Below are 15,834 nucleotides of genomic sequence, written 5' to 3' on the forward strand. Positions count from 1 at the left end.
AGTTAGAATTATTGGCTTTGTGACACATTCTGGGAAAAGCGCCTCTAGTATTCAGTAAAGCAGCTAAAGTCCATACCCTAAAGCTCTCCAAACTTTTACCTGCTGGGATCTGTCAGAAGCACTTAGAGTTTTAGCCTTTACACTTCACACAGAATTATACACAGAGTTTTCAACAGTGTAGGCTTAACATCATCCAGACCTAATGCATCCATGTTAAACAGTTTTCAAGATTAACACTGCCAAATATGTTTACAATGCTTGGCTTTGGTGGAGCGGTGAACATCTGAGCTCCTGTCCCACTGATGTGAGATTGCTCAGCATCATGGAAACACTTTGGCCTGCCGATGATAAACTGCACTAACCCACATTTTTCTGTAGAAATTCAAAGGCTTCAAATGTTCTCACTATTTTCATGTTATCTGAGGGACTTGTGGTAAAACTGAATGCCTCAAGGCAACATTTTATACATCAAGATCAAACTTGCAAATGTGCAAATGAAGTGGGGTTTTTTTGTTTTGTTTTGTTTTTTTGACTTATATCTTTGTAATCAAATTTTATTCTCATGAAATAAACTCGGACAGTGCTGAAGTGTGTTTGATGTGCATGTTTGGCTGATGTGTATGTGTCACCGTAAAATATTACAAGCAAAATTCTCTTATGCCTCATATGCCTCAAAGCCATGAAACCTTTTTTGGTGCACTGTATTGTCCCTGTCATTAGTCATACATTTCTATAAATATTCAATCAGCTTGAGTACCAACTGAACAACAAGTTTCCACCAAACAATCTCACCACCTCCTACATTATTAATTTCATTGCCCTCTTATGAATGATTTTTTTTTTTTTTTCTCTTGTTCAACTATTATGCCTTAATATTTCATGTTTTAGTTTCCGGAATATAAACTTCTGAAAAATAAAATCTAAACCTGAAGCATGTGTCTGGCCAATAAAAGTAATCAGAAATTCAGTGGAAGTGGCTTTTAATACAAATGTTGCTTCTCTTGAAGTCTGTTTTCTTCTTTTGTGATTTTTATTTTTATTTTCAGGGTTGTTTATCTATTAGTAAAATTGCAAATAAAACTCAATACTCAATTTAGGGGTGAAATCTGGGCACCATCTCCACATAACATTTAATAACGTTTTCATTGATGTTGTTGTTATTTTTTATTTATTGATTTTTGTAATGGGGAAAACAAACATAGAATGCAGGATAGGGTTAACTGACCAAAAGCATGTTTCCATGATGAATGATACATTTGATGAGTTTGCCAAACTTATAGTCACTTTCAGTCACTTGCAGCCTGAATTCCCTGATTTTGCACCTAATTTTCTGGGGGGAAATTTTTAATGAAATTTTGGGAAGAAGTGGAATATATATATAGTTATATAAGTTGCTATTATTCTTGTAATTTTTCAGTAAAGCATTGAATATTGAAGGAAACTTAAGCCCCTGTCACACATAGCAAGAATGTGGTGGAACCATGCCCGACACAACAAATATTGCCATAATCCGACACAGTCTGGAGGAAAAGAAGCATTAGTCAGCCATGTCAGAACGCATCTAAGTATCTCATCCACACCTGCACGATGACATCCAAACCGCATGTAGACAACAGGTAGATGACACAGACTGCCATCAGACGGGCATTAAAGACGCTGCAGACTGCCCGATGTCCAACCGTCTGGATGGCAAACACGGAACTAGAGAGCGAGGTTCCACATGTGCACGTGTGTGCGAATGTGCAGTGCATGTGTGTGCGTGTCCCACATGCACTCCGCACACACGTGGGGCTGCAATTGTCACTTAGCCGTGTGTCTGTGTGTATGTGGATGTATATATAAGCCACTTAAGAGTGTGCCCGTGTCGCACACGCTTAATGCCAACTTTCAGCTTCGCTGAAAGTTTGCTGGCATTGGGCCATGCTGTCCCCTGCGTTAGACGGAGCATTTCCAGTGAACTTCAATTTCTTTTTTCTTTTTTGCTCACTTCAGGAGCACAACACAATTCTGGACACTGCGATGGTTGGATTATCAAATGAGCTGCTGGGCAGCTGCTCAGGATGTGTTCCAGTGAACCCCTTCCCGGACAAAGAGGACAATTTTGGAAAGTCACTCTTTCTCCAGAAATGCAGGTTTGCTGGGCTGGGAAGCACATCGTAAACAGCTCAGTTTCAATTCAGTTTAATTTCAGTTTATTTTATTTACACTATATAGCACCAAATCACAAAAAAAAAGCTGCCTCAAGGCGCTTCAGACAAGTAAGGTCTAACCTTACCAACCCCTAGAGCAAGCGCTAGGCAACAGTGGTAAGGAAAGACTCCCACTGATGATTTGAGGAAGAAACCTGAAGCAGACCAGACTCAAAGGGGTGACCCTCTGCTTGGGCCATGCACTTGACAAAACAAATACACAGGAAATTTTGGGAGTCCATGCTGGTGCACAGGACGGGAGGCCTGTAGAAGAAGACACCCACTCCCAATTCTGCATGAAGCCACACCTCAAACAGAGAGAACAAAAAACAGAATCAGGTGGCACAAAGACAACAAATATGGTATAATTTGTCAGCATTAAGTAACAAGAAAAACAGAAGAAATACTAAGATGATCGCCAGCCACTAGCCCTATGCTTCACTAAAAGACACAGATTTTAGATAAAGTGGAGGCTGTGACCCGCTGTGTTTACTAATAATACTAATAAAATGTATGTAAAAGGGTAAAAAGCATAGTACCATACTATACCTGTAGGCTAACACAAAGAAGGTGCACAATAAGAGAAAGCTCTGAACCACAGACTTTGTATTCACTCTAGGGACTCAAAGTAGTCCCTAGGGTGAAAAAAGTCTGCTTGGACCATGAACTTTATGCACTGTGGCTCTGCATTCCAGATGTCTTTCCAGGTCAGCTTTCTCTCCAGTTATCCTTCTCACCTTGTTGATGCCCTTGCTGCCACATGCTCACCATCATGCTGTTCCTCACATCCTCAACACCAGCCTGCACTTCCTCCAGGACAAAACGGCGTCTGGCCTTGCCCCCGGCTAAATTGCACCATGGCTGTGGGATGGCTCCCAGAACTGCTCGCCCGATGGCCACCATACCTAACCAGCCCAGTCTCACATTTTTTTTTTCATGCTCCCGCGACAAAATTAGTCAAATTTCCGTCGTTTTTTTTAACTATTTTTTAACTCACTATTACTAACCCTACTCCTACCCCCAACCATAACCTTAACCATAACCTAATCCTACTCCTTCCCCCACCCTAACAATAACCACCCTGACCTCCCCACTACACTTTTAATTTCGTGCAGCCATCATGGAATGAATCAGAATGAATTTGTGCTGCCGTGACGAAAATGAAGCACTTTTCATCACAATATAATGAACCAATAGATTAATGTACTGTATATTTCGTGCTGCTGAATCACGACTTGCCGTGAGACTGGGTTGTACCTAACAGAGCCTTATGTCTTAGCCAAGACTCGGCCAGCTCAAGCCCCTCTTGAGCTCTGTACTTCTTGCCAGTCCTCACCACAATGCCTGCTGATGCAACTGTGATGTCACTAGAGTCACAGTAGACTAATGCTTCTCTCATGCGATAAACCCTGAATTCCTCCTCTAGCCTACTGAAGGGAAGCTGGAGTTTATTGCCACACAGTGCTACACTGGTGAGTCTGTGTGGTAAGCCCATCCATCTACAGAGGTAGGAACTGATCTTTCTTTCCAGGGTCGCTACTGTAGACATCACCATCATCATCAACAATGGTCAGAGGATGCGTGGTAGAATGCCATGTTGATAAGATGGCATTATACTGCGGGTTACGCTGTTTTGAATCGAGAGTTCTCAAAAAGTGAGTAAGCATGCAAAAAGGAGACTAGTGAGGGAATCCATCAAGACACCCAGACAGCTCTGAAGAAATTATATGTTTCTGTGGCTATAACTGGAGAAACCCTAACCCTACCCTAACCCAAATCTTAACACCTCCCCACCCAGTGATTTAGCAGTATTTTCTTTGTGTAAATGTGAGATCATTGTATCTGTGGCATACATAGTTATGCTTGGCCCTGGGGCAAATATTTTCCTCATAATACTTCCTCAGGATGATCACAGTCACAAATACTCATCATTTATTAACACAGTGGCAAAGCTGTCAGACTTTAGAACATAAGGTTACAGTACAAGTGACTTTTCCAACAGAAGAAAGGTAACAATTGCTCCAAACTTAAATCCCTGATGATCATATTATTTTTAGTAGAACTGATGAAGGATAATAAGGGGAATATTAGAAATAGTGCCAAAAAATAAAAGGGATTTGGAGGTGAATTTTATTTGTTGCCTTTGTGCAGCAATTCACAAATTAAATGTTTTCTGCAAGGACAGAAGGTAACATTCTCCAGATTTACCAGAAATGAGCAACAAAAAGAACTTTGATTAACAGCAATCCACACAAATGAGGCAGAAATAACACTTTTGATTCCCAAAAAGCATTCAACGATCTGCGGTGAACACTTTCTCAACATTATGTTCCTAGGATTAATTTAATTTAGCTATTTCTTTTTTTTTTTTTTTATTAAAATCACATGTTATTTTTCAAAAGAAGCAGTTCCTGTTTTGATTCTCTTGTTGACTTAGCTGCACAAATGATACTGCCATTCCAAATCAGACATGAAATCAAACCAGTTTGAACAGCATCAACAAAAGCTGTTTCTTTTCTAACTGTGCATGAAACTGAAATAATGACGCGTGAGTAACATGGAAGGCATGGTAACTCCACAAACCATAAAGCCACAAATGTTTTGAGATTGAATGAAATGATTGAAACTTGTTTATACGATCACATTTCCTGTGCAGAAAATTCCATCCTTTGTTGTTGTGACTGGGTATACCAGTGTCATTGGCAGTTATTGCCTGGTGTCTTTTGTCCAGCCACTCAACCATTTCACACTGGCATGAGCTAAGTGGGCTAGTCTGCTAGCTCTTCTATGCTGCCTGGTTCAGACTAAGAACCAATCCATCTCTGTGTGAATTATGGAATGTCCCCTCCACAGATAGAAATAGTAATCCTGCAAAACAAACTTTTTCAACAGCTTCTCTGACAGTCCATGCATACAAATCCCACATGAAGAAACACACTCTCTATGTGTTTTTACTCAAACTACACTATGTGCTCAGTACATTACAGGAAGGTGAAAAATTGTGGGGGCAGACCAAAGTCCTGGCTGAGTTCTCGCTCATTTTTTGACCCTGGCAGATTGTGTTCCACTCAAATTATGTGTGCACTTCAAATCGAAGTTCAGTGTACATATATTCACAAATTAAAACAAGGAAGTGAGTTTGGTAATGTATGGTGGAATGTATCTCTGTGGGAAACAATGACTAGTCAAGTCTGCAGAAACGGTGTGGTGATTGGACTAACTTGGAACACCACCCAGAGTTCCTGGGGACTGGTTGAATTTGCATTTGGTGTCCGAACCACAAGGTCGCATCTTCTTGGAACAACCAATTTTTGGCAATTTGTGAAGAAAATAATGAACCTCTGACAGTGGAAATTCAAATACATTAAGCCCCCATTAGGCCCCCTCCTTTTCTCCCTTTATATAGCACCCTTTGGACACATATTGCGGTGTTTTAGGATTACCTTTCATTGCTATGCTGATGATACTTAGTTATACATGCCAATAACTTAGGGTAATATCATCCACATAAAATCCTTAGAAGATTGTTGGATGTCTAGCAATTTCTTACTTTTAAACTCTGATAAGACTGAAATGATGGTTCTTGGTCCAGTGAGACATCGGCATCAATTTGACCAGCTAATGCTTAGCCTAGCCTTTGCAAACTTACAACCCCAATTCCAGTGAAGTTGGGACGTTGTGCAAAATGTAAATAAAAACAGAATACAATGATTTGCAAATCCTCTTCAATCTATATTCATTTGAGTACACTATAAAGACAAGATATTTAATGTTCAAACTGATAAACTTTATTGTTTAATGTTCAAACTGATAAACTTTATTGTTTTTGTGCAAATATTTGCTCATTTTGAAATGGATGCCTGCAACACGTTTCAAAAAAGCTGGGACAGTGGTACGTTTACCATTGTGTTACATCAACTTTCCTTCTAACAACACTCAATAAGCATTTGGGAACTGAAGACACTAATGGTTTGAAGCTTTATAGGTGGAATTCTTTCCCATTCTTGCTTGATGTATGACTGCAGTATTGATCAACAGTCCAGGGTCTCCGTTGTCATATTTTGTGCTTCATAATGCACCACACATTTTCAATGGGTGACAGGTCTGGACTGCAGGCAGGCCAGTCTAGTACCCGCACACTTTTACTACGAAGCCACGCTGTTGTAACACATGCAGAATGTGGCTTGGCATTGTCTTGCTGAAATATGCAGGGACATCCCTGAAAAAGACATTGCTTGGATGGCAGCATGTGTTGCTCCAAAACCTGGATATACTTTTCAGCATTGATGGTGCCATCAAAGATGTGTAAGTTGCCCATGCTATGGGCATAAACACACCCCCATACCATCACAGATGCTGGCTTTTGAACTTTGCGCTGGTAACAATCTGGACGGTCTTTTTCCTCTTTTGTCCAGAGGACACGACATCCATTATTTCCAAAAACAATGTGAAACGTGGACTCATCAGTCCACAGCACACTTTTCCACTTTGCGTCTATCCATTTCAAATTATATCGGGCCCAGAGAAAGTGGCAGCATTTCTGGATGTTGTTGATGTATGGCTTTCGCTTTGCATGGTAGCGTTTTAACTTGCACTTGTAGATGTAGCGGCGAACTGTGTTAACTAACAATGGTTTTCGGAATTGTTCCTGAGCCCACGCGGTAAGATCCTTTACACAATGATGTCGGTTTTTAATGCAGTGCCGCCTAAGTGATCAAAGGTCACGGGCATTCCATGTTGGTTTTCCTCCTTGCCGCTTATGTGCAGAAAGTTCTCCAGATTCTCTGAATTTTCTGATTATATTATGGACTGATGATGGTATCCCTAAATTCCTTGCAATTGAACATTGAGAAACATTTTTCTTAAGCTGTTGGACTATTTTTTCATGAAGATGTTCACAAAGTGGTGAACCTCACCCCATCTTTGCTTGTGAATGGCTAAGCCTTTTAGGGATGCTCCTTTTATTCCCAATCATGACACTCACCTGTTTCCAATTAGGCATTCTTTGAGCATTCATCAACTTTCCAGTCTTTTCTTGCCCCGTCCCAACTTTTTTGAAATGTGTTGTAGGCATCCATTTCAAAGTGAGCAAATATTTGCACAAAAATAAAGAAGTCTATCAGTTTGAACATTAAATATCTTGTCTTCATGGTGTATTCAATTGAATATAGGTTGAAGAGGATTTGCAAATCATTGTATTCTGTTTTTATTTACATTTTACACAACGTCTCAACTTCATTGGAACTGGGGTTGTAACACCCATTATTACATTGGATGACATTGAAATTGAGGATGGCCTGCTGGCTGTTCCAGCAATATCAAATTTTTGTGTCTGCTACTTACAACCCGCATGGAATGTCTCAAATCTAAACCTACTTCCAGGCATCTTCCAGGCTACTCTGGAACCACCCCAAAATCCAAACAGTCCAACTGTCAACCCCACTGAGGTCCTTAATCTGGGTCTCATTAACATAAGATCACTGTCCTCAAAATCATTTCTGATTAATGATCTAATTATGGATCATCACTTAGATATGATTGGGTTATGTGAAACCTGGCTTAAACCTACAGCTGTCCCCCCCTTAAATGAGGCCTGCCCACTGGCGTACACATTTAGTCACATCCCTCATGATGCAAAGCAAGATGGGGTCTTTCTCTTATTTATCAACCTGGGTTTAGTTTATTAGCTGTTGGGGGTCACAAATATAACTTGCTTGAGCATCTGATTCTCTGCTCTGCTCACGATGCTCTGTATTGCCAAGGTCAGAAGAATAAAAATCAGCCGTATTACTTTGTCACTGTATGTAGGCCTTTGGCCCAAACTCGGAATTCTTAGATCAATTTGGTGAGTTTGTCTCTAACTTGTCAACGAGTGCAGATAATATTCTGATTATTGGGGACTTCAACATTCACATAAATAAGCCTTCTGATCCCCTCTGCAAATCATTTATGGAAATGGTGGATGTATTAGGATTCCAGCAAAACATGGAAATACCCTGGATTTGGTTGTCGCACATGGTATTGCTGTCAAGAGTATTTGACATCATGCCTCTTGTGTTGGGGAAAGTGTAGTGACACGGACCCACAACAGGGGGCGTAAATGAATGGTCAATAGATGAGCCAAAAGGTAACAATTTAATGTTGTGAATGTGCACAACAATGATACAGACAATCACAGAATCTGACAGCAGTCAATACACCAAGGTGACGTGTGGGCAGGCTAGAGGATAGAAGACGTCTGTCCTGAGAAGAGCCGGAACCACACGATTTCCACCGCCACAGAACCCAGAGAATACTGGAGCCGCCAAGTTCCGAATTCCCAGGTGATCACCGTCCCCGACTGTCGGATCTGGTACTGCTGGCGAGGAGCACAAACAGTGAGATGTGGGTGTGTGCACACCCAGTAACAAAAACAGTCAGAAGGTGGAAAGTCACCTCCACCTCTAATCACATACACGTGCAGCTCCTGTCTAACCACTTATCTGGTTGGGGTGTGAAGCGAAGCCGTCGCTGATCACACCAAACGCCAATCCCACAGATAAGGAAACACTTACAGGAAAACGGCTGCAAAGAAGTTCAGACTATTAGTCAGTGTTTTCAGTTTAGCAGAGAATTACCTTCACAGGTAGATGATATCTCGGCAGCGAGGTGGAGATGACATCCGGCTTTTATGGAGTGATGAAATGAAGATGGGTGACAGCTGTCATGAGTTGATGTGTGACAGCTGTCACTCCCGGTTGTGTCCGTGGCGGCAGCGCCCTCTCGTGCCTGAAGCCCGCACTTCAGGCAGGGCGCCCTCTGGTGGTGGGCCAGCAGTACCTCCTCTTCTGGCGGCCCACATAACATCTTGCATCAGTGGCCTCTGATCACTCACTTATTAGGTTTACAGTTTCACTGCCCCGTTTAGTGGAACAACAACCTTATTCATCACTGCGGTGATGCATCAACTCCTTAACTATGACTGAGCTCGACGCTAGAATGCCTGATATCTTAGCTTCACATTTGGAAAATGCCCAATCAGTAGACAGTCTTGTGGATAGTTTAAACTCAGTGCTCAAAATGACACTCAACACGATTGCGCCACCTATATTAAAACCATGCCCCCAAAACACAGCCACCTTGGTTCAATGGTAACTTGTGTGACCTCGAGCATAAGGCTAGAGGTCTAGATGGAAATGGCGTATTTCAAAATTAAGTATTCCACCTCTCATGGCATGATGCTATCTTAGTCTATAAGCATGTACTACTGGCTACAAAATCGGTGTATTACTCTGATTTGATCAACAAAAACAAGCATAACTCAGAGTTCTTGTTCAACACGTTGGCAACACTTGTACATGGACAACCACCTGTATGTCGCTCTCCTTTTACAGCACAAGATTTCTTGGATTACTTTGAAAATAGACGACATGAAGTTGAAGATATCCTAGCTTGCCTTAACCCAGCCACTACGCCCTGCTATTGAGGTGGGTGCCGTGACTGAGGTATTATCTAGATTTGGAGAATTTGATAGTATCTCACTAGGCATGCTCACGAAACTCATAACATCTACAAAAAGCACAACCTGCTCATTCCATCCCATGCCAACAAAACTGTTTAAGGACCTGTTGCCCATTCTTGGGCCGACTGTGCTGGAAATTTTTAATCTCTCATTAACCTCCGAATCTGTTCCTATATGTTTCAAATCTGCAGTGATTAAACCATTACTTAAGAAATCTAATCGTGACCATAGTGTATTGAAAAACTATAGGCTGATATCAAATCTATCATTTTGCTGTAAAATTCTGGAAAAGGTGGTTTCACAGCAGCTTGTGGACCACCTTACTGAGAATCATCTTTTTGAGCCACTGCAGTCTGCTTTTAGAAAATATTCTACAGATACAGTTCTCACTAAAGCTGTGAATGATTTTCTGCTTGCAATGGATTCAGACACCACTACAGTTCTGGTGCTGTAAGATCTTAGTGCTGTATTTGATACCGTGGATCATCATATTCTGCTCGATAAGATAGAGAATCATTTTGGAATTACTGAGAATATCCTTGCATGGTTGACATCGTACCTGACCAGTTCTCACTGTGTATTGTACCTCTAACCTTAGTGACATGAAATTTGGGGTTCCACAGGGGTCCATCTTCGGCCCCCTGCTTTTCTCCCTTTATATAGCATGCCTGGGACACATATTGCAGCATTTTGGGATTACCTTTCATTGCCATGATCAAAAATTGCCTTAGGGTAATTTTTCAAAAATTACCTTAGGGTAATTTTTAATCCTACATTGTTCTTTGACCTCGACATTACAGATATTATGAAGACTGCTTTCTTCCACCTTCAAAGTACAGCAAAGATTCGTCCCATCTTGTCTATGGCTGATGCTGAGAATCTGATTCAAGTGTTTGTTTCTTCTAGATTGGATGACTGCACTGTTCTATTTTCTGGTTTACTGCAGTTCAGCATCAGGGGTCTCCAATTGGTTCAAAATACTGCTGCCAGACATTTGACAGGAGTCAGAAAGTTTGACCACATCATCCCCATTCTGGTGTCTCTTCACTGGCTTTCTGTCCCTATGAGATCAGATTTTAAGGTTCTGCTACTAACCTATAAAACTGCCCACAGACCAGCACCTCCCAACTTATCTGACCAACTTAAACCCTACATACTGTCCGGGCTCTGTGTTCTCAGGGTGCAGCACTACTTTGTGTCCCTAGGGTGAATAAAAAGTCTGGGGGTAACAGAGCTTTCTCTTATCATGTGCCTGCTTTGTGGAATGATCTCCCTGCATCAATAAAACAGTGAGATTCTGTAGAGATTTTAAAGTCCAGACTTAAGATGCACTTATTTTTTCTTTTGTTTGGCTAGCATACTGGCATAGTATGTTACTATGCTTTTTACCCTTTAAAATTCAATTATTAGTAAAGAGAGCGGGCCATGGCCTCAACTTTATCTAAAGTCTGGGCCTTTTAGTGAACCTTAGGTCCAGTGGCAGGTAATCACCTTAGTATTTCTTCTGTTTTTCTTGTTGCTTAATGCTGACAAATTATCTGTTGTCTTTCTGATGCCTGGTTCTGATTTTTCTCTCTGAGGTGTGGCTCCATCCAGAGATGGGAGTGGTGTCTTCTTCTACAAGACTCCCGTCCTGTGCAATGGCATGGATTCCCAAAATTTCCTGTATATTCGTTTTGTCAATTGTGTCAGTAGCATGGCCCAAGCAGAGGGTCACCCCTTTGAGTCTGGTCTACTTGAGGTTTCTTCCTCAAATCATCAGAGGGAGTTTTCCACTGTCACCTGTGTGCTTGCTCTATGAATTGATACAGTTAGACCTGACTTGTGTGAAGTGCCTTGAAGCAACCTTTGTGATTTGGCGCTACATAAATGAAATAAATTCAAAACAAAATTGAATACTTTGAAATGTAGACAACAGATTCAAGCACAGATCTACACTCAACAAAAATATAAACGCAACACTTTTGGTTTTGCTCCCATTTTGTATGAGATGAACTCAAAGATCTAAAACTTTTTCCACATACACAATATCACCATTTCCCTCAAATATTGTTCACAAACCAGTCTAAATCTGTGATAGTGAGCACTTCTCCTTTGCTGAGATAATCCATCCCACCTCACAAGTGTGCCATATCAAGATGCTGATTAGACACCATGATTAGTGCACAGGTGTGCCTTAGACTGCCCACAATAAAAGGCCACTCTGAAAGGTGCAGTTTTATCACACAGCACAATGCCACAGATGTCGCAAGATTTGAGGGAGCGTGCAATTGGCATGCTGACAGCAGGAATGTCAACCAGAGCTGTTGCTCGTGTATTGAATGTTCATTTCTCTACCATAAGCCGTCTCCAAAGGCGTTTCAGAGAATTTGGCAGTACATCCAACCAGCCTCACAACCGTTGACCACGTGTAACCACACCAGCCCAGGACCTCCACATCCAGCATGTTCACCTCCAAGATCATCTGAGACCAGCCACTCGGACAGCTGCTGAAACAATCGGTTTGCATAACCAAAGAATTTCTGCACAAACTGTCAGAAACTGTCTCAGGGAAGTTCATCTGCATGCTCGTCGTCCTCATCCGGGTCTCGACCTGACTCCAGTTCGTCGTCGTAACTGACTTGAGTGGGCAAATGCTCACATTTGCTGGCATTTGGCACGTTGGAGAGGTGTTCTCTTCATGGATGATGCGAAGGAGATGTGTTGCACTGCATGAGGCAAATGGTGGTCACACCAGATACTGACTGGTATCCCCCCCAATAAAACAAAACTGCACCTTTCAGAGTGGCCTTTTATTGTGGGCAGTCTAAGGCACACATGTGCACTAATCATGGTGTCTAATCAGCATCTTGATATGGCACACCTGTGAGGTGGGATGGATTATCTCAGCAAAGGAGAAGTGCTCACTATCACAGATTTCGACTGGTTTGTGAACAATATTTGAGGGAAATGGTGATATTGTGTATGTGGAAAAAGTTTTAGATCTTTGAGTTCATCTCATACAAAATGGGAGCAAAACCAAAAGTGTTGCGTTTATATTTTTGTTGAGTATACTTGTAATGTCACAAGAATCAACCATTATCAGTGGCTCTCCAACACAGTTCAGATCAGGGGCCTCATGTACAAAGCGTATTTATGCACAAAAACCTGGTGTAAGCCCACCTCTATGCCAACGCGCAGATGTATAAAATTCATCATGGAAATGTCCAGTGCATCAGACAAAAATCCTGGCTGGCATATGCATGTTTCCACAGCTATTGTGCCACCGCGGACACATAGAGTTGACACAGGGAACTGTCAATAGTGTGAAAACATGAAGTCATCAGAGTGATGTGCATATCAAAGACACACTGATGAACAATTAACACACCCACGTGTTTGCAATTATATGGGTGGACATAAAAGCAAGTGCAACATGATATGTAAAATAGCATGAACAATGGCTGCATTAACACTGTTGGAGGACCTTGTAATTGGTGCAATCTGACGTGAGCGGGTATTCAGGGAACGCAAGGATTTATTAGCAAATGACAACAATTGACTTATAAGGCGATACCGATTACCAAGGCAACTGTTACTGGAGCTGTGCGCAGAACTGCAGCGGTTCCTTGAGCACACTATGGCGAGGAGCCATGGGTTGTCTGTGCCCACACATGTGCTGACCGTGCTGGGCTTCCTGGCAACAAGGGCATTCCAGTGGGAGCTCGCCGATCGGTCAGAAATGTGCCAGTCAACTTTGAGCTGAGCTATGCCAGCTGTGTGGAACACAGTCATCCGAATGTCATCTAGGTGCATCACATTTCCATACAATGCTGTTGAACAGGCCAATATCAAAGCCCTATTTGCAGCAAGAGCCAGTTTCCCTAATGTAATTGGAGCTATTGACTGCAGACATTTTGCCATAAAAGCACCATCACATGATGAATTTGCATTTGTTAATAGTAAACAATTCCATCCCATCAGTGTGGACATCATAAGTGATGAGTAAATGCACCTGACTAACATCGTCGCTAAGTGGCCTGGGTCTACGCATGATTCATCCATACTGACCAACAGCATGGTTGGGGAGAGTCTACAGGCTGGCACAATGTACGACAGGTGGTTGGTTTAGTGAGTGTGTCTCCAATGGCCTCATTTAGCCATATGCACAGCCTAACATGGTGTGTGTTACCATATCTTCTGTCTATGTTGTTTGTTTGTTTGTTTTGTGATGGTGATGCTACAGCTTCAAGGCTCATTAACACCACAACTGACTTGCTGTATTCAGTATACGAGGTCTGTCCATAAAGTATAGGTCCTTTTTATTTTTTTCAAAAACTATATGGATTTCATTCATATGTTTTTACGTCAGACATGCTTGAACCCTCGTGCGCATGCGTGACTTTTTCCACGCCTGTCGGTGACGTCATTCGCCTGTGAACACTCCTTGTGGGAGGAGTCGTCCAGCCCCTCGTCGGAATTCCTTTGTCTGAGAAGTTGCTGAGAGACTGGCGCTTTATTTGATCAAAATTTTTTCTAAACCTGTGAGACACATCGAAGTGGACATGGTTCGAAAAATTAAGCTGGTTTTCAGTGAAAATTTTAACGGCTGATGAGAGATTTTGAGGGGACACTGTCGCTTTAAGGACTTCCCACAGTGCGACTCCTGACGCTCCGCCACAGGAAAAACACCTCTGTTGAAAGCCTTAAGGACAAGTTGGAACATGTCCAGCTGTTAAACAATTTCTCATATACTCACTCCACTGAAAGCCATCAAAAGCCGCCTGGATTTTACAAATGGTTATCAACACGGAGGTGTTTTTCCTGTGCCGCCACACCGCGTCGGCTGCGTCCCGACGCGCGGACCCGTCCGCACGTCTTTCATTAAAAAAATCTCCTTTAACAGTGGAATATCCGGATAAAATGCTGAAACCGACTTCTTCTGAAACTTCTCTGTTCTCTCACGACGTCCTGGATCAATAGAGCTTGAAATGTGGAGGTTTTCAGCTTGAAACAGGCTGATGACGCCGCCTGAGAGCGCAGCGCGACGTCTCGCACCGTGGGAAGTCCTTAAAGTGACAGTGTCACCTCAAAATCTCTCATCAGCCGTTAAAATTTTCACTGAAAACCATCTTAATTTTTCGAACCATGTCCACTTCGATGTGTCTCACAGGTTTAGAAAAAATTTTGATCAAACAAAGCGCCAGTCTCTCAGCAACTTCTCAGACAAAGGAATTCCGACGAGGGGCTGGACGACTCCTCCCACAAGGAGTGCTCACAGGCGAATGACGTCACCGACAGGCGTGGAAAAACTCACGCATGCGCACGAGGGTTCATGCATGTCTGACGTAAAAACATATGAATGAAATCCATATAGTTTTTGAAAAAAATAAAAAGGACCTATACTTTATGGACAGCCCTCGTATGTCAATGAACGCATGCATAAATTTGTGGATGTCACAGACCTTCAGGTGCAGTGCACATCTGCATTCATTAACAGTGTGATCAATTTACATTGTGTTTTGTTTTCTGCCTTCATCTGACCACCAGGGACTGTGGCTTTCCACTGCAGATGTGGCTGATGACCCCGTTAACGAACCCCAACACTGAGTAAGATAGGCGGTACAATGACCACCACACCTACACCACCCGGGCAGTTGTGGAGAGAGCAGTCGGCCTGCTGAAAGGCTGCTGGCACTGCCTGGACAGGTCCGGGTGGGGGGGTGGGGGAGTGTGAGTTGGGGGGGGGGGGCACTGCTGTACTGACCAGAGCAGGTGTGCCATATTGTGCTTGCCTGTTCCATAACGTCACACTTTGCCACGGCATACCAATGCTTGAGCATTGAACATCCATCATCCCACCAGAGGAACCGGATGCTGGACTGGTCTACTTCAACCTGCCACCGGATGCAATACGGGCCCAGCATCATGTGATATCATCCATGTGAAGATGCAAGGACACAATTCACTTAAGTCAGGGGTGGCCAACTTGTTCCAGAAAGGGCCAAGAGGGTGCAGGTTTTCTTTGCAGCCACTGACTCCACCAGGTGATTTCACTGATTAACTGATTCCATCTGCTCAGTATATTTACCTCGGGGATGGTCTGTGTCACTCTCATCAGCTCCCATCACTCCGGTGAGAACTGTACACCCAGTATTGCAGTAT

The sequence above is a fragment of the Thalassophryne amazonica genome, chromosome 11, assembly GCF_902500255.1.
Source record: "Thalassophryne amazonica chromosome 11, fThaAma1.1, whole genome shotgun sequence".
NCBI lineage: Eukaryota > Metazoa > Chordata > Actinopteri > Batrachoidiformes > Batrachoididae > Thalassophryne > Thalassophryne amazonica.